Raw genomic sequence first — 26,232 nt, 5'->3', positions numbered from 1 at the left:
CCCTGTAGCAGAGGCTAAAAAAGGAGGTGAATATATTCATTACCATAAACTGCACAGAGGAACCATCAGAACGGGTATTCTAAAAAAAGAGATGAAACCTTTGCTTATGAATAGACCTAAAAGAATTGAATACATGTGTACAGAGGGATCATTTTCCACTACCTACAAGAGGAAAAATCTCTGGGGAAGTGGCTGATGCCAAGTATTTTCTTATGCTTCATGTGTCAGCAGGGTCTGGCAGAAGCCCTTAAAAAACAGAGCACACATTTTGTGCAAATTGAGAATCACAATTTCTGGTGATTTGGATTGCTTCACCAAACTTGAGATGTTTCTCCAAAAATACAGCAGATGTTTGATGATGTACCAAGTTTTCAGCATTTACACAGATCAGATGATGTTAAGATCAGCAGAAAAAAATAACAGAATAACACAGTAAAAGGCTTCAGAGCTGTCCTGAAAAAAACACTAAGCTGGGCTAGACAGACAGAAATGTTCATTTCTTACAACAGCTACAAAATGCTGGGGAGAGACATTATCATAGTAAGCTATAGAGCAAGGTTACAGAGGAGTTGGACTGGGTGCAGAAGTGGTGGGCACAAGGACTCACTGGAATGAGAACTTTGTGTGTATAACCTGGCTGTGTGACCCGCCAACCTCAGGGAACTGCTATAAAAAGACAGACTTTGACTACAAAGCTTAACAATTCCAGAGACTGAAGGAGGTTGTTAAAGAGGATGTGGCCTTGAGGTATCTTAACACTACACATGAGACAGTTGTCCCCAGAAGAGAACTAGCCTAATCCTCTTGCAGCTATATGGTCAAAACTGAAGGTCAGTAATTTCTGTGCAATGGATGCTAACAAAAGCTGAGTGTCAGTGCATTCAGAGAGAGAGGAAGGATTTGGCACTTATCCATGAATGTAAAAGTTTCCTGTCTTTTTTTTTAATGAGAAGCCTGTGTTAGAAAACTGACCATAACCCACTTATTGCAATTGCCAAAATGGCCTGGCAAAGCCCCCTCTCCTCATGAAACAAGGATTTTTTTTTTCAGTTATGAATTTATGATTTGCAGACTGGGAGGGATTTGGCGGGTTCAAACTTAATCCCTAGAGCATTTGATGAAAAAGCAATGATGCAAAGTCCAGAGCTAGATTTTGTATGTGATGATTTGCTTAGAAATTTTGCTGATGATGGGGATAAGACCCAGTGGAAAGTATAAGAGCCTATCACTGAGAATATTCTCAGCCTTGTTGCTGACTTCAGGTGAAGTACAAATAGTGCATCCTGGCTAGGAAAAATTAAATAACCTCTCTTGACTGTTATTTCTGCTTCCCTGAGGTAAGCTTGCTATAATGTAGTACAACTAAACAGGTGGCAGGTTACATGAAGCTTAAAATTACTACACACCCTGTACCTGCTAAGGTAAGATCTGACAAAGTGGCAGGAATAAGTGTAAGGTAGATACACCTTATATAGTAAATATAGATTCAGTTCTACCATTCTAGTTCCATTACTCCTAATAAACAAGTTGGTACGAAACAGTACCAAAATGTATTCACAAAAAGTGTGGAATTAGGCTGTGATATGGTTTTAGGTCTGTTACATCAACATGGAACCCATGAAGGAAGTAAGTCAACTACTGATATTTTGCTTGACAAAAAAATAAAATTAAATTAACTTCATTTCATTCTTGCAGTCTTTCAATTCCCTGCCATCTTCAAGGGTGTCATCAGAATCATGGGGGTCCTGAAGAAGACTAAAGAACCAGAGTCAAGATGCAAAAACTGAGAATATCATAACCTGCTGCCCTGACTACTATGGCTGTAATGTTCCAGTTCCACAGATGTAAACACTGCCTGGTACTCGGGATTCACCGAGCACAGTTTATGTAATGCTGGTTGTAACTATCTGCAATTGCACAACTTCTCTGAATTTGGCCTTGGAAAACTCGGTGACTTTAGGATCGCTGGCATTAACAACTGCCCTTTCCAGTCTGAGAATATGAACAAGGTGCTGCAAAGTTCTCATTTTATTATGAACAGAGATGGATGAAACCAGATGCATAACAAAGAAAATCTTTCACAAGCAGCTTAAGCACTGGATGTGCAATGAAGACAACTACATTTCAGCTCAAAGGTGGCTGCATTTGAACCACAGGGAAGTAATCCATTTATAAACAAACTTCTCAAGCATTTTGGGATGAACACCCTATACAGAATCAGTTACAATTCACTCTACTTCTGTGACAAACTCTCGTTTCATGTTATTGTTTTCCTGGTTTTGCTACACCAATCACACTGCAATTCTAAATGTCTTCACTGTGCTGGAACAGCAGTCCACTACATTCAAAAAAGCCAACAGAATAAAAAAAAACTTGTGAAGGAAATTGTTGCTGTGTATGCAGCCTGCTCATGCTCAAAAGCTGTTCATGTTCCATTTCTCTGTTAACAAATGGCTACCAGTAATTTGATGGCATTAACATGTTTTTGAATATTGGGTGTACTTCACCCATTAGTAGCATGTCCTGGCATTGTGTTCTGTTGCATGACGGTCATCTTCCATTTGAGCTCCCAGCTGCCTTCACTTTCTACTCTGATGCTCTCCTGACTCCACAACAGCTCACCTCATCAGCAGAAACAACCAACCTGTATATCAACAGTTTCACATTCTGGGACATGCCTACAGAAGCACATCCAAAGGGATGTATTGAGAGTTCATCAGCATTACTGAAGGCTTCAAAGATTCTTGGATGAACTGTGCAGTATGAACAGAAACTAGTTGATATTGTCGCTTCCTTTTTTAGTGACATCCCTCTGCTGTTGTATTGTGCTCTCACATTCCTTAGTTAAGCTTGCTTGAGGGATTTGATTTCACTTGGGCTTGAACTCTTTGTTTCCTTCCTCCAAGAGGATGCTGGAATACACCTTTAAGCACAGCAAATTTCACACATCCATAACTTTGCACACAAGGCCCTTACAAACTGCGTCTATCTGACCTTCCTCATCTTTCTTAATACACTCAAACAAGGAAGGGGAGACCAGTTTAATACATGCATGTTTTGCAGCTCCTGCAGCCCCATGCATTTTGAAGGCCAGAAAGAGCATTCTCTGCCACAGTAAATGATTTTGCATAGATGAGAAGCTTTGGTTTATAGAAAAAACCTGCAACTAGATGCTCATGTGACTGCAGTTTTACAAGAAAAAGCATAACTTCTAAGCTCTTGATAGTGAGGTATAGTCCCAAGCCTGGATACAGATTTCTGCTCCAGGAACTGATCTCTATGTCTACGTGCCTTCAAGAGGCCTTCTGAATACAGGAACATCTTTGTTTCCCCATTTTATAATACTCTCTTATAATAGAGGGGTTTAGAAAAGTTCATTTCTAGAAGCTTTTACAAATGTTAAATATCAGTTGTTTCAGTCTTGTTCTGTTAAGGTGGTGGAATCACCGTCCCTGGAGGTATTTAAAAAAAATGTAGATGTGGGGCTTAGGGTCATGGTTTAGTGATGGACTTGGCAGTCCTTAGTTAATGGTTGGACTTGATGATCTCAAAAGTCTTTTCCAACCTAAATGATTCTATGATTACAAAGTAGCCCTGCAATTCTTCCATCCTCTGCTGTTAAAAAAAGAGCTCTTCTCTTGCAGTCTTTACATTACTTTATTAAATTGTACAAGGTAGTTTCATGAGGTAAGGTCCCTTATGGCTTTTTGCAGTTACAAAGTGCAGGAAGATGAGTGTTTAGACAGCAAGTAACAATTTTGTGAGTAAAAGTGAAGGAACCACTGACAAAAGGTTTCCATATATAACTCTCCCTGTCTGTACTCTCAGAGCAGTTGTCTGTGATAGCTCCTTTTTCACGTTGTGTCTAGGACAGAACAACTCACATTCAGAAAGCATCAGCAGGCATGGAACACACACACCCACACAAGCGTTAGGTGCTCAAGCACATTCCCTGTAGCTCTTGAATTTCCCCCTCTGCAGCAATGATTCAACTTGGTGATGGTATGGTGAATGGATCAGGGGAAGAAAGACAATAATATTAGTATCAATATCAATATCAAGAACAGCAAGTAACGCAAATGATGATATTAATGATCATTTGCACCAAGATAGCAAGTGTCAGGTCTAGTTGGGGGTTTTCTGTAAGGATCTCTGTGCATCTCCTGTGCAGAGCAGAAGCCTTGAGGCAGGTGCATGGGGATCTTCCTTGGGGATCGGGGACTTATGATGAGGGCAACCTACATCAGACAGTGCTCTGTACACAGGAGGGCTGTGGGCAGCTGGGGAGCCCCACTGGCTGCTGTAGTCAGAGCTGGGGTCCGAGCTTGGCTGGAGGCATGGGCTTGTCATGCCTCCTCTGTCCTTCATCTGTCCCCTCAAAAGTCATGCTTGGCCTAACCATTATAGCTGCTCAGAGGCAGTGGTTCCCTTCAACACATGCTCAATAATCCCAATGGAACTGGGATTATTGCAGCAGTTTGGAAAAGAAGAAAAATATATATTACCAGGCTGGATAAAACATTAAGGCAGTGTTGGCTTGATGAGGGCAGAGCTCCTGCCAGATGAAGCATTTGCACCTGGAAATTCACAGGGCAGAAGACTGGTGCTGGAGCATTTGTGTTGCCATCAGCAGGGCAGCAGCTCGTCCGCACGTACTCAGACTCCCAGGAGGCCAGGGCTGAGGGCTCCTCAAGGAGGTCAGGTTTTATATAGTAAAGCAAACAGTTTAGCTAATCAAGGATTTTTTTTTTCTTTTCTTTTCTGAGGCTTTTGGCACCCAGCCCTGTTACTTGCAATCTTTAATTTGTACTGTGGCTTCCTTTTCCCTGCTGCCTTCTCACTCACTCCAATTTTCCCACACACTTATTTTCTAACTTTACCTCTTATGGAGGTCTTAATTTATTTCAGACCCAAATTTATCTTAATCCTACAAAACACTGCTGTTACCTCACCATTTATTCCTGTGACTGCTATCACAAATTCATGAGCTTGAAAAGTTTATGAAAAAAAAAAGCGCCTTTTTTTGTGTTGTAGAAAATAATCGATGATACCTCACATACTTACAATGCAACTTTATTCATACGCACTTATAGAAATTGATTGTGGATCAACTTAGACCTTCTTTTTGGTTATACAGCTGCCTAAGTCTCAAAATAGGGGGTTCAACTGGATTTTTTTATAGGATCTGTGTATGTTCAAGCTACACACAGCACTCACAAGCTGACCATGAAAAAGCCTTTTATCATATGGCTTCCACTATAAGGGAGCAGGTTCTGATGAAACAAAGTCACATTTTGGCAGATTCTCCCTCCCAATTCCACACTGCTAAGAAAAAAATGGAAGAGAGAAAAGCATTTTTTCTGGTTAGCACAGCTACCTAGTCATAGCACTTACTCTGTGTAATTTGTGTAGAGAAACTGATGAAGGCAACATGCAAATAAACATCTCAACTAAAACCACAGCAAAATCCCATTAAAAATCTACAACTCTCTAGTCCACGGCGCAGGCTGGCTTGCTCAAGAGCTGATAATAAGATGCACAGGAACACGGGTGGAAAGTGACCCCCTGATCACCAGGTTCTGCCTCATGAAATCACCTTTAAATGACCTATTCAAGTGTTCCTTCAGTCTGTACACACTGTAGGAGCCACAACACACCACCACCCTGTAACAAATGCACAGCCTCCACCGCACATGTAGATCCACCTGATCTCATTTCAGGTAAATACTTCTCCTCCGTCTCTGTGGTTATTTCTGTCTCCACAGAACTCCTCTGACTCTGAATGGAGCCCAAGTTGCCAGGGCAGCACTTTCCAAGCCGTGAAGCAAGCTGTGAACAGCTAACAAAGCCTGACACGCATTCCACACATTTTCACTATAACTGGCCTTCACAGCCACTTCCACGCAGGCACAGAAGGGTTTTAATGGATTGCAGTGAAGAAGGGGCTAAAAGCACTGACAGACTGAGCTAGCAGGCAGCGCATGGCCTGTGTGCAGGCCTTCTGCAAGGCGGCAGGTCACAGCCACGGTCCAGCAGACAGGACACAACCGGCTGTTGTTCTTTGGCGGCCCCTGCAAAGTTGTCCCTCGGACTGAACACTGCCACACGTTAGGAAGCAGATCCTGCCAAGACGTGCACTGCACACGCTCTGTGAGGCAGTCAGTCCAATACTTCTCATTAATTTCAGAATCCACCACTGAAGAAAACACAGCTCTTTATAAGGTGGGACACGTTTTAAAAGAAAACAGTTGGTGCAGATTCAAGTGGTATAAAGCTGCATGGCCCTATTAAATACCAGGGGGTGTTGCTGATTTATACCAGCTGAGAAGTTGGCTAATATTCTTCTGGAGCCACCACCTCTCCCATTCGTAACTGCCAGTAGAAACTCTGGGAAATGCTAGAAGAAATGAAAAATGGAGCACATTTATGTGAAAAAGTTTCGATGTAAAACAAATGTCTGCTCACTGCACAAAAGCTGAAATAATACAGCCGTTATTGGAACTGTGCTACAATAAAACAAGCTGGATGAGTCAACCAGCAGTGCATCTAATCTCTACCGGCTGCCTTTCCGGTCCCCAAGCTCCCCATCTATTTTTATCTCTTCTTTTTTTAATATACTTTTTGGTTTACAAGCAATAAATCTACAGCTCTTGGGTCCCCTGTGTGCACTCTTGCCGGCAGGCCACTCAGCATTTAGGATGTTACCCAGACCATTTTGGCTATTAGATCACCGAACATGGAGGCTAGAATTCAGATCCAAGAGACACTGTGGCCCAGAGGACATGGCAGTGGCTACTGATAGCGTGGGGCATGGCGAATATTTTTGCACTGAAGGCAAGCAGGCACCGCACATGAGCTGCGTGGCACACTCTTCAGGTGGCCAGGGAGTTAGCATGGAAGTTAGCAGCAATTTGCTCCTGGCACGCAGCATTGCCTGATGAAGCGGGGCAGGGGCTGCAGCTGCAAGACTGTGGGCTAACTGAGGGACCCCAGCCGTGCCACTGCCATTTGCGGCAGCACAGCAAAACATGCTTGACTGATAGACGTGCATCAGTGCAGATGCCTGAGGAGCTTTGGTATGTGCTTGCTTCCAGACTTGCAGGAACACAGTTTCGGGCCAGTGCTCTATCCAAGGTCCATGATACAGCACAGGGCACATACAGAGAATATCGTGTGATGTGCTCAATGGTCATGCAATAACTAGTGGAAGAGCTAACACCAAAATGGCACTGGCAGTCACAGTCTGTTATTGTGCCTATAAAAAACCAATGCCGTTTCCTTTTTTCCATGGGTGGGGAGATTTTTAGTTAAGCTAAATGCACCCGGTCCACCTTAGGACCTTATATGTTACCGATTACAGAGTGTAATATTTGGAAATGGAGAAAAAGACAATCCTGATTTCAGAATCACTGTGCAGGTGATGGGAACTGCTTTCATGATATGAGGTTTCACCATTGTTGGCTGGGTGTGGTAGCACTCTCTTGAGAAAAGTGTGGGTGAAATTTGGGAATCACAGTACTCCTGCTTTATTTTTCTCTGGTAGCCAAATTAAGATCCTAGCAATGGAGCCATTATTTTTCTAATTTTATTCTGTTCTCTTTAATGGGTTTCATTACAAACACATACAACTAGTCACCTCGAGCTCATACATGCTGGGAAACATCTGTTAATTGAATATTAAGATAGCCAGAGTGTTATAATGGATAGAAACTACTGGGATATGATGCTAGCCCACAGCCTTCCCTTTCAATCCAAGAGTACGTGCTTCAGGGAGCGAGGGAGAAGAGTATATGAATTTAATTTCAGACATTCACTTTTTAGGTGCCCCCAAGGGACGTACCCATTTCCTATATAAGGTTTGGTCTGTTTGCAATTAAGCTCTCTTCTTTGCATATTTCCAGATAGATTAAAAATAGCAAAATCAGCTTATTCTTGGACTTCTGGAGATAAACAAAGCCGTTGCTTCCAGGGGTTTTAAAACACTGATCAGGCTTATAGATCTTGAAGGCAGAATTTGTCCATGAATTTTCTATGCTGGATAAACAAGAATTTCCAAAGATAGGAGAAAAGGTAGGAGCACATTTCTATAACTGGAGATCTTCTAAAGCAACTAACTTTTGCAGCTTTCATTTTTAAATAAAACTAAATGTTGAAGTTGAATATTCTTTATAGAGAAAGCTCAAGACCAGTTCAAACTTCTCCTACCACTCTCACAAGCAATGGATCAATTCCAGAGCTGAGAGGCTTGCTGAGCTCCCATTACAGTTCTCCTCTTACTCTTTTTGCTGTTGGGATTGCCATCATCAATCCATTTAATCCAAAATGTAAAGCTCGTTTTTGTGATGCAGCCATCCATTCTCAAGGACCTTGACAGAAACAACTCATTTATAATGGTGCCTAAATTGCTATCAGATGGGACTGATTCCCATACATCCCTACAGCCTGAGGTTGGACACACGATAGTGATCTGCACCTGAGCATTTCTTCCCTGCTGTTCAGGTCTCTACTCATTGGCAGAAATTACCTGGAACAGGGGCCATTTTCCAAAGGAGTGCCTGACCACTGTGTTGTGAATTTAAGTCTCCTGACAGTGGTTTTGCTGTTTTCATTTATCTTTTGCAGACTGCTTAGAAGTCAGTGGACCCTGATGGATCCATGGACGATGGGATGAAAATTACTGATATAGTGGTTTTAATGTTAGTTATTAACACTTTCTTACGCTGAAAACAGAAATAGGATTTAATCAAGTATAAGCAAAATTATTTGCCAGCTTTCCTAAAGTCCAGAAAACCCTCAAGACTACATTCAGCTCAGTAGTGGAAATAATTCTCGCTGGCTCCCTAGGAATTATGCTGATTTATTCTAGATTTTTATTTTATTAGTAGGCTGGATTTAAGACTTGGATTAGCATTGAACCCTTAATCTTGAAAATTCAATCATGGCACACATGCGCCTCATGAGTATAATTTCTAATTCTGGTTGTGTTTGAGATTACTTATCAAAAAATCAAATAATCTGACTATCTGTTTACTGTCCTACAACCAAACCTTGATGCACTTTTAATGCTTCTTACATTGAGAACAGACACGAGTAAAAAACAAGTGAGAAAGGCTGTGATTCCGCAACAGTATAATCTGACCTAAACCGTGGCTACATCAGCTCTGCCTCCTATAGCCCCTGATCACAATCCCCCATCTCCTTCCTTGTACCTGCACTGGTGCTCATCTAGCCTAGCAATAAATTGGTCCAGAGGATGGTGAAAACTAGTTTTTTGTAGTGTTAATTTTCAGCCAGTTTAGCTCCCTGAACTATACTGTTGCAGGGTCAGATACAAACTATTGTTTCTGTTGAGGAAACACAGAAGCATAGCTGGGCAATAGCAGCCCTGATTCAGATTGGCTGGAATGGATGTGGAACTGTACTCTTAACTACAGCTATCTGTGGGCCATGTCTGTTAAAAACATATGGGCACAACTTTCAAACAGCTGCTTTCAGCTTCAGTTCTTTAAAGATTCAATTTCCAAAGCAGAACTTTCAGACCAGTAGTCAGTCCAAGTCATTGTAAAATTCATGGGCTATTTTTGGAGCCTCAGATAAGGGGCTGACTGATAAAAGATTTAACAGTCTGACAGAGTGAACTGGATGGAGATTCTGGAAGATCTTTAGGACTAGGAACAAGCAGAAACCAGTAGATTCAGAAGACTGTGGACTGGGTATCAGCTTGATAGAACATAAGGACTGGAATAAAAAGTATACTGTAAGCTGGGACCAGGATACATTAATAGCAGAGCTGAGAACCCCAGGCTGTACGACCAAGTCTAGCTAGGTCTGAGATGAACTGGCAGAGTTACACCATGGATGCTGCATAGACCCTGCCCACACAATGCCTGCTCTTACATGCTGGCCAGGACCTTGCTTTCAGAGTGCCGCACTGCCCCAACAGAAATGTAGAATGATACTGAAACCGATGATTCAGGAGGGAGAGAAGATTACATCACCACAATATGCACGCAAACAAGTGGACATACTTACTGTTGAGTAGTACGTCCCTTGAAAAATCTACAGGGCCATTAGTAGAGAGAAGGAAAAATACATAGTTAAGCAAGATACAAATGAATGGTGGCCTACATCACCAGGCTGCTCTTTGTTCCTCTGCTGTGCAAAACAGTATAATGGCATGGGAAAGACTGGTGGCCCATTCCATACCTCCTATGATGGCAGGAGGATTCTTCCTTACCACGCTTGATTCCTAGGGCCATACAAGGAGCAGCACTCAATGCCATAATCCTTATGAACACCAGCAGCCTTGACAAAGTCAACAGGACTGTTCAGCAGGGCTGTTTATAAGAGCTCATAATTCAAAACCAGCCCCTTATTTTAGGGAAGAGAAGCATAGTAAAAGCCCTATTGTTCTAGCAATATAGGCACGACTATTGAAGACCTAATAAAGGCTCTGCTATGTGACAAGAGTCATGAACAGACCTTACAAAATAATGACTTTTGTAAAAGCAGGACAAAATGTGTTATAGTTTTTTTTTTAAATATTCTTTGAAATGAAAGTGCTCTTGACCCTCTTTGGCTCTCCACAGCATTAAGGAGATGGGGATCTTCCTGGCACCACAGTCTCTAAGGAGTCAACTCTCTGAACTCCAAATTGTGCTGCTGCAGATTTCCAGGACATTTGCTTAAAAAAAATTTTCCCAAACAGAATAACCTCCTGTCCATCAAGCAAGATTTCACAATTACAGTACCAGGCACAGAGAATTCTGCCTGCTTGGCCCACAGCCACACCACGAGCCAGCAAACTTTCTAGCTCTCACAAATTAATTAGGTTCAGGTCAGGTATGTGACTGAGAGAACTCCAGGGAGGGTGGAGGGTGAAGCAGGAAGCGGTGCTGATGATTCAACCAGGGATCATCTTGAAGACATTTGTTGTTTCTTCAGAATTAAGTTTTGTATGTGAAAGGAAAGTGATCTTATTTCTAGGAGTTCAGAAAGGGAAAACATTCTGGTAGAAAAATGAAAGTGGGAAGGACTCTTTATTTAGGAAGTAGGGAAACAACTGATTCATTCATCATAGATTTTACAATGACAGCTTATAGTGTCTAACAGTGGAGTGGGACAGGTGACAAGAACACAAACCCACTTCCAGCTCTGAAGACAATCTTTCTCTCTAGTAAGAAACCAGAGTTGCAAGGGAAAAAATTCTGAAATTTCAGCACACAAAAAGACAGCACAGGAGTGACTTTAATCAATGTCTGCACATGCAATTAGAGGAATGAAAAAGACTCATTGCTGGCTTTTGTATTATGGTACTGCAAACCTTTAGGAGTATACCCCTACGGCTATGCAGTGCTGCTTTGTGCCATTCTGTACTGTGAGGAGTGGCTGAAGTTTAACACCTTTCCCCCAAAGCCATAAAATTACAAGCGAAGGTTCACAGCAGCCACAAGCAATATGAGTTCTGTCCTATCCCAATACTGCATCTGGCTCCTCAGAAAGGCTGCTGCCAAGTTAAAGTAATGAAATGCCAAAGTACTCTCATATTCTCCATTTCTTGACATCTTAAAATCACAGCTTCATCGGAATTCCCTTGGCCAAGTATAAGGCATTATGCTTAAGGCAGAGTGACCAGAGAATAGGCTGTGGTCAGTATTACACAGGTCATCCTTGGTTCTGTAGTGGGTCTTTTAGATAATGTGACTCTACAATTAGTAGATGCAAAAAATGTCCAAGGGAACAAACTACTATCTGGATAGTGCTCATCAGCTTTCAGCTCCAGCTTTTAGTTGCCTGTGCCAGCGCTCCATTTGCCATGTGACATGTAACTGCAATGACTGTTGGAAGCAAAACCAGAAGCAACATGGCAAAGCAGTGATGGTGAGAGATGGATGTGAACTTCAGAGGATCAGGTATGTCTCGCTCCATCATGTGCAACTCGATCTAGGTGAACCTGCTTTAGTGGTGGGTTGGACTGATCTCCAGAGGTCCCTTCCAACCGTGACAATTGTGTGATGACCTGTGATTCTGTGATTCCACCTTTGGGTGTTTCAGATATGTTGGTATAAGTGTGTGGGACCTCATATTAAGGTTAGCATTAAACATCAGAAAAAAAACTTTTCACTGGGAGAGTAGTACAGTACTGAAACAGGTTACCCAGAGAGGTGGTGCAATCTCCATCCTTGGATGTTTTCATGACTTGGCTGGACAAAGTCACAACTGACCTGTTAAGTGCTGGCAACAGCAGTGCTCTGAGCAGGATGTTGGACTACAGACCTCCAGAGGTCCATTCTAACCAATGTTTCTATGATGCTATGTGTGTCTCAGATCCCAGAGCTGAGCTGACAAGCCATGTTTTGGAATGACTCTGTAGGGCAAGAGGCCATGGCTGGTAACATCTACCAAGCCTGGGATGGTTGGAATGGTTTATGCAGAGCAAGCTAAGTGTCTGAGTGTAGACCTCCTACACCTACATGTAACACCTCCTCTTGAATGGAAACTGAATGGCAGAGATACTGTGAAATTCTGCTTATGAGGTAGCAGTACTTATGCAACAGTGATGCTGCTCAATTCCCTTATGCAGCCAAGGGTTCAGCAAAAGAAAAGGTGTTAGCCTCCTGCAGTGCTCTTGTGACACTCTTTTGTAGCAGCGGTGAGAGCAATAGTGTCAGTGTGTGCTACTGGCATGCTGAGGCATTGCTCAAAGAGGCTTATGGCTGAGTTACAGGCTGGCATATACCTTAACTTCTTGTTTCCTGGTTTTAAGACAATTATATCTAGCTGCTTCCCACATTAAAGGGACCAGAAGAGACTGTATTCTTGCCACCACATAGAGAGACAGATTCCAGACTGGACTGGCTGCAGGAACATGCTGGAGTCATGCAAAAGCTGATATTCAGTGGGGACGCCTCTATTCAGACTGACAGACATAGTAGAAATAGGCACAGAACAGACAAAATCCTTTCTACAAAAACATCCTTTGCACAGTTCTGCCACGCTTCATTCATCCACAGCTCTTTGCTTGTTTGTTCCTGGCACACGTTTCTCCCCACCCATTCAAAGCCAGTTTGCTGCAGCACCCTCATCTCTGCCATTCCTTTAATCCCTCTCATAACGCCAACATACTCCCCTCTTTCAGCACAGAGATGTCAAGCAGATTTGACAGGGCCTGAGAAGTTCATGTACCAGTTAGTCATAGGGAAAGCCAAGAGAGTGCTGGTCCCAGGTGAGAACTCCCTCCATTAACAAAGCCAAGATGAGATGTGAACATGTCTCTGAACAAATTTTCTCTGAAAACTGCGAGTACTGTGGCTCAACTCACAGTGAACAAATGGAGCTCAATCTAATGACCACAGCGTATCACTTGGAGCTACCAATGTGATATAGAAAATCTTTTCCTTGAACAGAGCCCTAACCACAGTATACGACAGCATGACATGTACTGATATGGACTTCCAAATGACTACAAATAACATTTCAGCGATTATGTTCTCTTGTTTACTGGCTTGAACAAATATTGAGCAGCTGAGAATGCTTTGGTGAGAGTCTGAATCTTAACATGATACTTTACATAGGCACAGAAAAATATTTGAAGAATGAGACAATTTTGGAAAATGCTGTAATGCTTTTAACGGGGGCTGTTTCTCAGGAACTTTTTGCTGACACAACCCTACTACCAGGACTATCAACACTTCCTGGGACACTCAAGAAGCACGAGGCAACTTCATCATGCTCTTAGCTGGCAAGAAAGTTTGAGATTATTTAGGGCAGTAGATCTTGTGCTCCGCTATACACAATCATTATATCTATCTCTAAACAACATATGTTTGATAGCCATAAATATATTCATCTGTTTTCTCCATAGAGAATTCTAAATATATTTAACAGAACCCTAAACAATGAAACTATGATGGCAGTTAAATCATAATCACACAAAATAGCAGGATATATGCTCAAAAGGATTCTTCATGTCAAGTCAACAGAGACTAAAAGCTTCTCACACCCTACAAATACAAAGAAAGATCTTTATCTGCTTCCTAATAATGACACCAGGATAATCTCTGTCCAGTCTTGCATATATGTAAGAAACCTTCTCTTGATACAGCTCCTATGCAAGGGCGTAGCTCCAGCTACAGTCTTGTGCGCTCCTGTTCTGGTTCCTCCAGAATTGTCCATTCCATATTAATGCCTAGCTGCCAAATCACATTAATTCCATAGTTGTATCCCTGTCATAAGCCATTAGTTCCACACTCTTACTACACATAATACATACATTCCACATTCTTTTCCTTAATATGCAAATCTTTCCAACCATAGTCCCCTTTGTTTTGGTGCCTCTCAACCCACCAGCATATGCAGGAAGGCTCACAAACGGATTCTCCGTGATATATTCATATGTGACCAATGTTCTTTGTGATTTGTATGTGACGATAGGAGAGATTTTGAGGTTTGCTCCCAAGCCTCAAATTGCTTAAGTATTGCCCAGATTCCTGACCCCTTTCATCTGTACCAGGTGGTTTACAGTGGTCGTTATGAATTTCCTTTCAAGGCTCCTAAACAAGAACTGACTTTGTTTACAGTAAAAACTTTTCCACTGGCCCAAAGCAGTATTCTGAAACAACACAGAGGCTTAGGTGAACAACCACATCACTGCCACCACCTCCTGCTGTCAGAATCTCATCAGGACCTTACTGGACTCACGGCTATTATTTGCGTTCCATCAGCAGCAAGAGTTAGAAATACCTGCTTTAGGAAGAGCATCTCCTTCTTTTCACATAAGTTGTCAGTCCCAACGGTTCCCGCCTTCCTTTCCTCCAAATAGTTTCCATTCAAAATCAGCAGCTGGAATCTACCTCACAGGCATATGGATGTTTTATTTGGTCCGCAATGTAGCACAATAGACAAAGTGACACTGTGCCTCAGCAAAATTCAGGTTGTTTCACTTCCTTCAGCAAACTCTGTTATGCCATGAGGTTGTGGAACTCCAGACCTATACTCCGATTTGTTGACACAACTGTAGTCAATAGAGCTGGCAAAGCCCATGACAAAACTCTTTACAACTTCAGCCCTGGGGTGTGAAGCCAGATTTTGCCATTTGAAGGGCATAACGTACTACACAATTCTTCCTGCAATTCCTCCTACTCTCCCAAATGCAACGGCTGGCACCATCTCTCTTTGATCAGAAAGATGGCTGAAGAACAGCTGAGGACTTGGTCTTACCAGCCAGATTTATCACTATTCTTAATTTGCATACATGCTACAGTGACGTGTTCATTACATATGCTTAGACCGCATGGCTGAACGCTCATGTTATATCAAGCTGCAGATGATTTTACAGCTGGCTCTGCTCCTTGAGCACTGGGAGCAGCTCTTGTGCATTTCTGAAAGGCAGACTACAGCCGAGCGGCTGGAGCTGTAATTCTCCAGACTGATCTCTACCCCCTCCCCCTGTGCCCCGACATTCTTTGCTGCTTTGTTTATGCTGTAGAAAACATCTGTGAGGGTATAGGGCCAAGGTGAAAGATTTTGGCAAACAGTTATTTTTCACAGCTCAGCTTAAAGGGAAAATATGAAGACTGCCCCTCCTCCTCAAAGAAGGGGAAGGGTAGGGTTGAGAAATGAGATCCGAGTGCAGCTGGGCCAAACAGCAGACTGGCTGTCCCACTAGCACCTTTAAAGTGAAAGGGAATTGTTTTTTCAGTAGAATGAACCATGTTGCAGAACAGGAAAGGTTTAACTGAGAGAAATCAGATCCATTTTTAGAGGAACCGGTTAAATAATTGTATCAGGAAAATCTTGGAGATGTTGAGATGTGTTGGGCTGAGCATGATATTTCAAGAGAATGCATAAATCATGCAGCAGAGATTGTTTAAAACCAGGCTGACATAACAATAAAAATCTGTAATAGAAAACACCCCCACACTACTAGGAGATGGACTCAATTACACTGCAGGTCTTTTTCAATGTTTAACTTCTATGACTCCTTATAGAACTGGGGCCCTGTAAGGGGAAAGAAAAAAGTGGGCTTATTACCTTTGTTGATTAACAGATTGACTTTCTCAAGCAATCTAAAAGTACTTTATAGGCCTACAAAGTATAGGCCGTAGGTAGGGAACTGCAGATTTCCCTGACAAGCTGTAGTTTATTACTCATGTTCTGTCTGCAGCGGTGCAGAGAAGCGGATGGCAGCACATGCCGCTTGCAGCTGCCTTTCTCCGATCAGCTCTGGAAGAAAGGGAAGGAGAGACGAAAATTCCTGCTGGGAAGTGAAGGACTTGGATGACAAGGAGATTCCAGATTTGCTTTAGGGACCTGCAAACAGGGAGGCACCACTTCATTCATCCCTGAATTGCAGCCACTCCTAGGTGAAACAGCAAAACCGTTTCCAAAACAGGGAAGCTTAGGATAGGAGGCGAGCAACGGTATGTTATTGTCTAACAGGAAACTGGAACAAAAAAGTCAGGAATCACTCAGAAGCACTGTGCTGCAAAGATAAAGGAAAAGGTCCGCCTGGAACTGAAGTCCAGCTCAGTCCCCAGTCACTCTCAGGGCATTCCCCCTTCCTGCCATGAAGCCAGCCACTGCTTACTTACGAAGAAGCTCAGCTACTGCCAGATACACCCCACTGGGACGTAGCAGCTACATAGTGCCCAGGTTAGACACAAACAAAGCTATCTTAAAGCTTTGAGCTGAAAGAAACACAGGCTGAGTGCTTGGGATCCATCTGTGATCTGTCACGAGCAGTTGAACAGCTGACCAGCGAGAGGCATGCAGCCATGCAAGCACCCACTGCCTGTTCCACTCTCCCTCTGGCTGCCCTTCACCCAGATCTAGATAGGCTCCAAATTAATTTTACAACCTGGAATGCTGCTAACACAACCAAACTATGAAAGAAAAGCTCATCTTGAGGGAAGGCAAAAATCAGCTCCCTTCTCTGTCTCACAGCTGTCCTCTCCTTCTCACCATGTGGTCCTGAAACCTGGGGCTGTTCCAAGCGCTAAATGCACTGGAAAGTGTATCCTTGGGCCAGCTGTGATCTGATCATGGTGCGTTGGCTATGGGTGAATCAGAAACCAAGTGATAGCCCCAGGAACAATGTGGCCCCTTGTTAGGCTTCAAGAATGGTCATTGCCTTCAGCAGCCCCCAGCCCCTTCCCCAGCCAGCTTTCAGGAGAGCAGGATGCCAGGAGGGCTTCCATAACACCCTGTATGATCCTTTCCCACTAACCCTGTGCTGAACTACAGCTATTTTCTGTTTTGAATGACATGCTCCTTGTGTTGTGAGAGACTTTGGGTGGGGGTTGCTGCAGCCTCTTTGGAAGTGGATGCACAGCAAGTCACAGCTGATACTAATATTTATGTGCAAGCTGCTACAGGGCAGCCCCAGCAGCAGCACCTGGGACCACAGTTCCCCTGAAATCCCCAGGGCTGGAAACCTCCTGGGAAGCTGCTTCTCATCAGCCCCGTAGAGCACTCTGTGCATTGCACAGCTCCATCCCAGGAACCAGATTTTATCTGGCCTCACAACTCTGCTGATGTTTTGTAGGCTTTGTACTTAAGTAAGCATTATGAAAATCAGCAATGGCACAGAGCCGGAGTTGTCATTTTTCCCAGCCCATCTCACAGCTAGCTAGGCTGTTGCAATTCTCAGGAGCAGATGCTGCAGGAAGGGGGTTAGTGGTGGGACAGGGCTCAGTCTTCTCCCAGGCAATATTCTGAGGGGGAACAGAGTGCTGTCCAGAGTGAGAAGAGGCCATGGCCAACACACATTTGAGGCAGTTTATGAAAGACTGCAGAGAAATTTAATCCTGGTGCATCAACCAAGTGTCAAAATGAATATTTCTTTGCATTTGTATTAAAGTAGCGTGCCAAAGCCCCAGTCAGGATTACCCACTGTGTTTGGCGGCACGGCCCCATCTTCAGGGTAAATATGTTCTGCCAATCAATTCCCACTGCAATTTTGATCAGACACAACATTTTTCTTGCTTCCTGCCCTGAACAGCTGCCATGTTGTACCACAGCTGCATTTCAATAGTGGATAAAGGGTCAAAATACATTGGTGCTAGCGAATCTCAGTGTAAATACAGATCTTAACTTGGGATCCTTCCAATTAAAAAAATACTGCACTGGTGCGAGGCACTACTAATTGTTGATAAATAAAAACTAAAGATTTGTTCTGTGCCTTTTGCTAGTCCAAATTGCTTTATAAGCTAGGAATATTACATACCCTTTATAGGAACTACTTGATCATTACCAAAACAGTCACTTGCCTGGTGGGCAGCTCTTATGAGGATACCAGCACCAGCTCACAAAAGAAATAGAGCAGAAAGTTAATTTTCCTGAAAATTAGTATTGCTTTGGATAGCTGTAATAAGTTTCTAATCACGTCCAAACTGACTCTGCAGCTGTGGCTCAAACGTGTATATACTTTTCCACTCTACTGACTTCTGCTGTGGAACTTCATATTTTGAGCTGAAACATCCCTGAAGCTGGCCCTGATATTCCAGTGTACTTCAGCTGCACCAGAAGTGAAATTTGCCTGGCTAGATCAGACTGTAAAACTTGAAACCTAAGTAATTAAAACACACAGTGAGATGTGTGCAGAGATGAGACCTTTTATGAAATACGCGAGGCAGCAAGAAATATATATTGGGCCATCACAACAATGAATACAGGGTACAGCAATTGAGTATAAAGCTGGTAAAAATTTAACATGAGTAAGTTTTACTAAAACTTAATCTCCATTCTACAAAGAGAACTACCAAGATTTTCTTGATGCATTACACTCAATAAATTTGCTTTGAATAGTTGTATGTGTGTGACACAGAGAGAGAGAATTAGGCTGGAATGCTATAAGGATGTAAGCCAAGCTCTCAGCATCTGGAAAGCAGAAAGCAGAACTATATTTAGTGCACAATGACTTGCAATAATTGGGGGTGGGGGGGTGGGGGGACAGGAACAAAAAAAGAGCAAGAAAAAAGAACAAAACTTAAGTTGCCAGTGTTAGGCAATTAAATGAATTATAAAGAAAAAAGAACAATCAGGCTGGGAGAAGGATAAATGAAACCCTGGGGTATATGTTATTATAAGAACTTATATGAGCAAAAATGCTTGTATAGAGTTACCAGACATATTTATAAACATGCTACAGATAATGCATACTTCAGTATAAATACCACCTCAAAGAATTTCTGGCACAGAACAGTTAGGGCATTGACCTCTGCTGTACATTCATTTCCTTTATGTGGCTGAAATGGCCTAAATGCATTCCTTAGTTAGGCATGGGAAACTTTTTCCATAAGGTAACTAACTGCATCTGCATGGGTACTCCATGGCGTAACTGTACTTGGTTATGAACATGTTACGAACCCTTTGCAAAGCACGTGTAGGTTACCACGCATTCTCCTACACCTACTTGTAAACAGCACAAGCACCAAGTAAAAGACTACCTTTTATAGATGTGGTACATTCAAAATAAAAATGGTTTAACACTTTCCAAATCCCTTACTGCTGTTGTAAAAGCAGGGTGCTGAAAAATCAAGTTCCCCTTCCATTGCTTGCACAGTTTTTGTTCTGCCTTTCGCTTGATTTAAACATTTCAACAGCTCTTCAGTTCACTCTTGTTTCCAGGCAGTTTCTCAGACCTGAGATCCCAGGATCCCAGAGCTTCCATCTTCAGCACTTCAAAGGATATCCAAGTAACAAATGAAACATACTTTCGTTAAAGCTGAGGTGCTGATCTCAGGCACACTGATGCTGTGTAAAGGATAACAAAGATGAAAGTAAACAGTACTACTGGCAAAACTGTACAAAAATGGTCATATCCATAAATGCCAAAGTATTTTCTGGTGTTCAAATTAATCTAGCTTTCAGCTTCTAGGCAGCAGTATGCTGCCATGAGATTTAAAAAAGTGAGCAGAAAGTGCTGCCTCTGCACAGCCACCACATCCTTACACTTGGTGCAAGACAGCAGATACCTGGGGCCTGTGAGTGGGGAGGAGAAGCTGGTGCTGCCTGTGGTGCCAGGCAAAGAGCAGCCTATCGCCTTCGAATCACAGGCCAGAGCAGCACCCATTTTGAGAAGAAGCTGGGAGTGCTTCTAAGATTTGGCTGTTTTAGCCATTAGTCTTCACTTCACTTGTATTTACAAACAACAGAGAAAAAAAAAAAAAAAGACGTCTTTCTGCAATGGGAAGTTTGGGAGGAAGTCACCAACCAGCAGCCATTTTCCATCTGGCTTCAGGATCGGCTAACATTTGTAGGGACCTGTATATCCTCTTAATTGTAAACTTCAGGTTGTGGTTTTCTTTAAATTAGTGCTTTCATGTGCCTCATGTACAGGTAAAGGCTGCTTTGCAGATGCACTCTTGCTTGCTTTCTGTGTACTCATATGTCCTACAGGGCTGTCCCTGAGGTGAAAGAAGAGATTTTATTCCTTGTATTAAATACGTAGTTTCTAGGCTAGACTCTGCCAGCTAACGTACCAGTGTTTGTGGTATATATGTATATGAACTGGAGCAAGACCAAATCTACCCACAGAAGGTGCTCAGCTGTAACTGAGGTACCTATTTTACACTGTCCTCACATGCTTTTCACTAGTAATACAATAAATGTGTGTAATTTAAAACAATGAGCACTTTTTCAATGCAGAACAAGGAGTGACAGAAGCACTGTATCTCTTTTTAGAGCCATGCCTATCCAGCAGCAGAAAGGATGGGGGAGTAGGTACCTTTGGTACCTTGGGAGCAAAGCGGAAACAGGGCAACATACAGGATTCACAGAACCAGAAGACAAGGATGACAAATCAAATGAGGCAGAGATTGAGGTAACAGCTACAGAGATTTAACAAACAACAATAAACTGTAGCAATGCCTGTGATGCAGTGTGCAAGGGCGATGTTAGAAAGTAATGTAAATCATTGTATCAATCCTTAAATTGAGGGAACTGGGGAGATAAGGACACTTGACTTGCGAAGTACAGAGACTGGAGCAGAGCTCTGCAGTGGGATCTGACTTGTCCTACGAGGTGAGATTACAGTGCCTAAGACAAAACACAAGAAGACGCTGCTGCTCTCATTAAAGGTGACAAGGAGCTTTTTCTTCCTCACATTCCCCTCAAGCAGAGCACTCACACATGTCCTGTTTTCAAGGAAAAACATATCCGTTTGAGGTATTATAAATGAAAGCTGGTAAAAAACCCTGCTATTATGACCGGGTAGATTTTGATACATGTTTTGCATTCTTTGGGTCCTGTTCAAATCAGAAGTGCTGTCTGCAAACACCCCGCTGAAGTCAGCAGAAGATGAGGATTTACTGTAATCACTACAGCACTGGGCAGTGAGCTAGGCTCGTTCCTGAACTGTTTCCTAAGAGATGTTAACAGCCTCAGCTGGGTGCTCTTTGTAGTTCTGACAGAGGTCAGCTCTGTCTCTAAGCACAAATCAGAAAAGTAAATCTAGTCTAAACAATTCTCTGTACTGTTCCAGAAGCAATTAAAGGCACTTTGCTTTGTGTTATTTCCCCCAGGTGTGAGCAGACACTTCCCACAGACAGTATGCACAGCCAGAGCTCAAAAAGCATAAACTCTTTGCAGAGGAAAATGCAAAAAAACCCTGTTGCTTTGGGCATGTAAGACTGAACTGGCCAAAACACTGCAGGATCAGCTTATCCAGGCACTGACTACAACCTGTACTTAGAGAAAAATGGGGGTATAACATTTCCAGATCAACTTATCTAACTCCATCAGGCATTGTTAGCAAGGTGATACTGACAGATTAGATATCCATTTTTATATTTGGTATTATTTAGCTAGGAATAAAAATGTAATGTGCTCCATCAACATGTCACCTAAATTCATGACAGAGATACTGGCATGCAGGAAGTGAAAAGCATCTCTCATCTATGAGCAGCACCTTTGTGAACCAGCAATAATGTGACAAGGACAGAAAGATGTGAGTACAAAGTGAACTCTCACACATTTCGAAACAATTATCTTTGGTAGGTTGTATCCTTGTTCATGATTCTCCAAGAATAGAATAATAAATACAATTACTTTTAAGTATTCCTATAGTATTAGGTATACTTGCTGTTTGTAAAAACTCCCACTGGTTTTGCTAAGAGCTGGTACCAGCAGTCCTGGGAATTCAACACACTGTCCAAAACCCTCATATTCCCTGATATGGCTCACACCATGATCACACAGATGTACGGTCACAGCTTACACAGCAACATGCACAGGCAGAGGAGTAGGTAGGACAGCAGTAACTTTCCACTGACAAAAATGTACCCTGAGATCTTGGCCTTAGTCTGTGGCTACAAACTTTAATCCCTGGTTTTAATAACGTGGCACCTAACTGCAAAATATTCCCAGAAACAAACTCCCAAAGCACCTATTTATAGTATTGATAGTGATTGGCAGAAAAGCAGGACTGGAGCACCCTTGCTTTGGCATAGCCAAGACCTTCTGCATGCTAGGAAGTGTACCTGCTATTGTTAAGGGATGCCAATCGCACATGCTAGCACCAGACACTGTTCTGCTGCAGCCCTGCAGATTTGTGTCAGGTCTGAGTAGTGCCAAACACTGCTTCTCCCAATCTGCTCTTGAACGGAAACCCTTTTCACCAGTGGCTCATCCACACCCATTGCTACTGCTCCACCAGCAGCAGCCAGCAATTTTCCTAATATGGAGAAGGTGTAGGTGCATAAAAATGTATTTTTATCCTTGCAAAGATAAGACATTCTTTTACTGCACAGTGACTCCGCTGGTCACTACCAGCCGCAGAGTCCTATTTCATGGACGAGAAGATCACAACAACAAGAAACATACACGTTGTTGCACCCAGCAGTTTGCATGAATCACTCCAGCTTCTCAGTAAATTCCCAAATAAAAATCTATCACAGTGGTTTTGCACAGGAAGAAGCAAGGCACAATTAAGGGCCTGGACTTGGTGAGGCTGTGGAGAAGCTTCCAACTGCAGGTTATGTTCAGAAAGCTGGAGATACCAATCTAGAATGCTTCTAAAAAGCAAAACTAAACTTTCTTCTGTCTGTGTCTCCTGTGTAAACACCAATAACCCTTAACTCCATCCTCAGGTGGGTTTATTATTTACCATTAGATTACCTTTATTTAGCATGGGAAACTGAGTGCACAGGTTTTACTCTATGCAACCAATCTGCTCTGGGTAGTCTAGAACCTGGAAGAAAGGTGTCACCTTGAGTGGTATAAAAGGAATTTTTGGCATGTGAATTTAGATTCTCTAAACCATAATCCATGCTACAGCCCAAATTCCTCGCTGTGGATTATATCAGTGAAAAAGGGGGTCCCAAGACTTCTATGATAGCATAACATCAGCTGCTGGATCTTGGCGGAACTGGCATGAGTTCCGTGTAACAGAAATTATTCACATGTTTTCAATATGGTAAAAATTCTTTCTCCACTCTCTTTGACAGTGGCTTGGAGGAGAAGTTAGGGCACAGGGAGAGAAGCTAATTACAGATATTTGGCCCTGAGGTGCCAAGCTCTCATTTGTAACAGAACTACACCAAAGAATTAATCCAGCAGAAGATAAAGTACACCCAGATTTATTTCAGATTGTTTTCTTATACACATCTACAGGGGAGGGAACGGGCAGCCAGTTATTGTAATCAATGAAACCTTAAGCAGGAGGAATTCTCTACTGGCTAGCTGACTGCTCTAAGGCCATTTTATACTTTCACATGGCTTAATAGACCAAAGAATCAGAATTGTTGGGGTTTATTAAGCTAACAAATATTAAGGATTCTGGTTTCATTAATAGTATCCTTTTGAAGCTGTGAAGAGTCATTTAATGACTTATGTATTCACTTCTGCCCAAGATCCCAGCTGAAATGAAAGTCAAAAGGATCACGCCAGCCTTCAGCTGTTATCATAAAATCATTACAGAACATTGTATAATTAAGCCCTATTTGCAGTTGCATTTTAAAACACATCCTGGCCTGGCTGCTCTTGACTAAACTTGAGATGATTTGGCAGCATTGTGTGGGATTACACGCTGAAATTAGCTGAATGTGTGCAGGCCAGGCTGGAGGTGCTTTGGTTGTGAGATTCAGGACCAAATGTGCAGGCAGGAGCTACAGCTTTGTTGTGAAACGGCAGGAACAGAGCTGTGAGAAGGAAGTTTGCGGAGTACCTGAGAGTGCTGCAGCTGCCTAGAGCTGGCACTCCTGCTCTTTCACTTTCCTGCCCACCAGACATGTCTAAATATCTTGAGAAAAACAAGAAGCAAAACAATAGGTGACTGTAGTGTGAATAATAAAAGCCTGGCTTGCGTCTTGGAACCTGACTGCTGCTCTTAAACTGCCCCAGCTGCGCTCTCACGGTCCAGGATGTCAGCACAACTGCTCCAGTGAATTAATGCCTTGTGTGCACTCTGGGGCTGTCTATGGCACCTTTTATAGACTGTATTGTAAGACTGGGGTGGGTTTCTGGGTCAGAAGGTCAGCACTACCTCTCTGCTCCAGAAAGATAGGTTCTGTATGATGTTATTCCAGCAGCAGAAGCAAAAAAAAAAAAAAAAAAAGGTAGGGTGGGTGAAAATTATACTTTGTATGGGATGTACTGAGCTGTCAGTAGTACAGTGCTTTGTTCCTAGCAGGAACAGGTAGGGTAGACATTAGAAATAGTCACTGACAGATCCTGAGGGATTTCTGGAAGAGCAGAAAGTTTTCTAAATATGTAATAGACTGTATGACTGTACAAGCTGAATCAAAGTTAAGTGCCAGATTAGTCCTGGCTGAAACTCCATGGATTTCAGGCAGCTCCCTGCAATGAATTCGTCCCTACAACACACTGCAGTTATTCTTTCAAAATCAGGAGGCCTCACGTGTCCAAATCACTCCCAGCTAATATCGGACTTCACTTACTGTGTGTTTTGATTCTTTAGCATTACTGAGAGAAGATGAAAAAAGATACCATATAACCATCTTAGGTAGTTTTTTTTTTGTAACTGCAGTCAGCTCTTCAAAGGCTGGTGTGTTGTCCCACTGCCAAGTACAACAGCACAGTCTTTCCTTCCCTCCTCTTGTTCCTAGTGACAGATGAGCAAATCATAAGCCAGGTCTGCTCCAGACCGTGTCTCTTTGAGTACCAGCCATCTGAAAAGGCATGTCCTTCCACCCATGTCAGTGCAGTCTGCATTCCCATGGTTTCTACTCATCTTGGGTCTGGAGCAGAAGAGTGAAATCACCAGGGCTGTTACTCCAGTGCTTTTCATCAGGTTCAAGCCTACTTAAAACAGGCACAAAAGGGAAAAGAAAACACATACTCCTTGCTGATTTATCTATTAATACTGGAGAGCAGTTGTATCAGTGATATTTTAGAGAAGGATCAGACACCTTTGTAGTCAAACAGCATCATCCACCATATGGCAGTAGATGAAGGCTGCCTTTTGCCTCTCACATTCACTCTAAGTCCTTCTAAATCACCCCTGCCAACACAATACGATCTTTGAGGATCATTAACATTTGTCAGAAGAGCAAACCTCTCACTTACGTAATAAGTTAGGTTGCACCAAACAACAGGTATGAAAAGTTCCCTGGGGGAAGACACCTGCAGAGTCTCTTCCTTGACCTTCAGCTCTCCTGCTCCTACAGATGGATGCTGTTTGACTCAGCATGACATTAGCAGTACATACAGAGAGTATGTGTCAGGAACAAAACATTAGCTCTTCTGAAAAAGCAGCACCCTTACAGATTCATTTGTCAAATGATGCTTCCTTCCAATTTTGATCAAATGAAAACCATTCCTGTTTAAAATAAGAAACAATTGAATACATCCCCTCACTCACTCTCTTTGTGAATATGTACACCTCAGAGAACAAAACATTTAAATAGATTGTTGTTGGAAGCATTAGTCTCTAGCAGTCCCTCAAAATACTAAAAACACATTAAAAATATTCTTCTAGGTCCCTTTTAGGTCCCCTCAGCACAGCCTGGAGCCCACCGTAACTCACATATCACTGTAAAACTATCTCTTCTGACTGCAGTAGGCAATCTAATTCAATGAATTTCAGCTAAATTTAAAGGTAAATTCCACCAACGCTGTTACACCTAAATTCTTCTCTGATTTCCCTAGCAAATATAGATGGGACTTCCCAAGGAAACATACACAGACAGACTTCTCCATAAGGATGGGGATTTAGATGTTCATTAAAGACAAGTAAAAAGGAACAAGCAGACGAGGAAGTTCCAGTATTTA

General features: G+C 42.6%; 1 protein-coding gene and 1 long non-coding RNA gene across 8 annotated transcripts in view; one reads left to right on the top strand and one right to left on the bottom strand.

Moving 5' to 3' along the window:
• Positions 1–8,153, top strand: part of LOC129783687 (uncharacterized) — a 28,742-nt gene extending 20,589 nt beyond the window's left edge. The window contains exon 3 of the long non-coding RNA XR_008745487.1: positions 1,696–8,153. This is a non-coding gene — a long non-coding RNA (uncharacterized LOC129783687). The remainder of the gene's footprint in view (positions 1–1,695) is intronic.
• Positions 1–26,232, bottom strand: part of RAD51B (RAD51 paralog B) — a 428,405-nt gene that overhangs the window by 49,541 nt on the left and 352,632 nt on the right. The window lies entirely within an intron of this gene.

The sequence above is a fragment of the Falco peregrinus genome, chromosome 1, assembly GCF_023634155.1.
Source record: "Falco peregrinus isolate bFalPer1 chromosome 1, bFalPer1.pri, whole genome shotgun sequence".
In the NCBI taxonomy this organism is placed as follows: Eukaryota; Metazoa; Chordata; class Aves; order Falconiformes; family Falconidae; genus Falco; species Falco peregrinus.
This window is presented reverse-complemented; position numbering and strand designations above follow the sequence as displayed.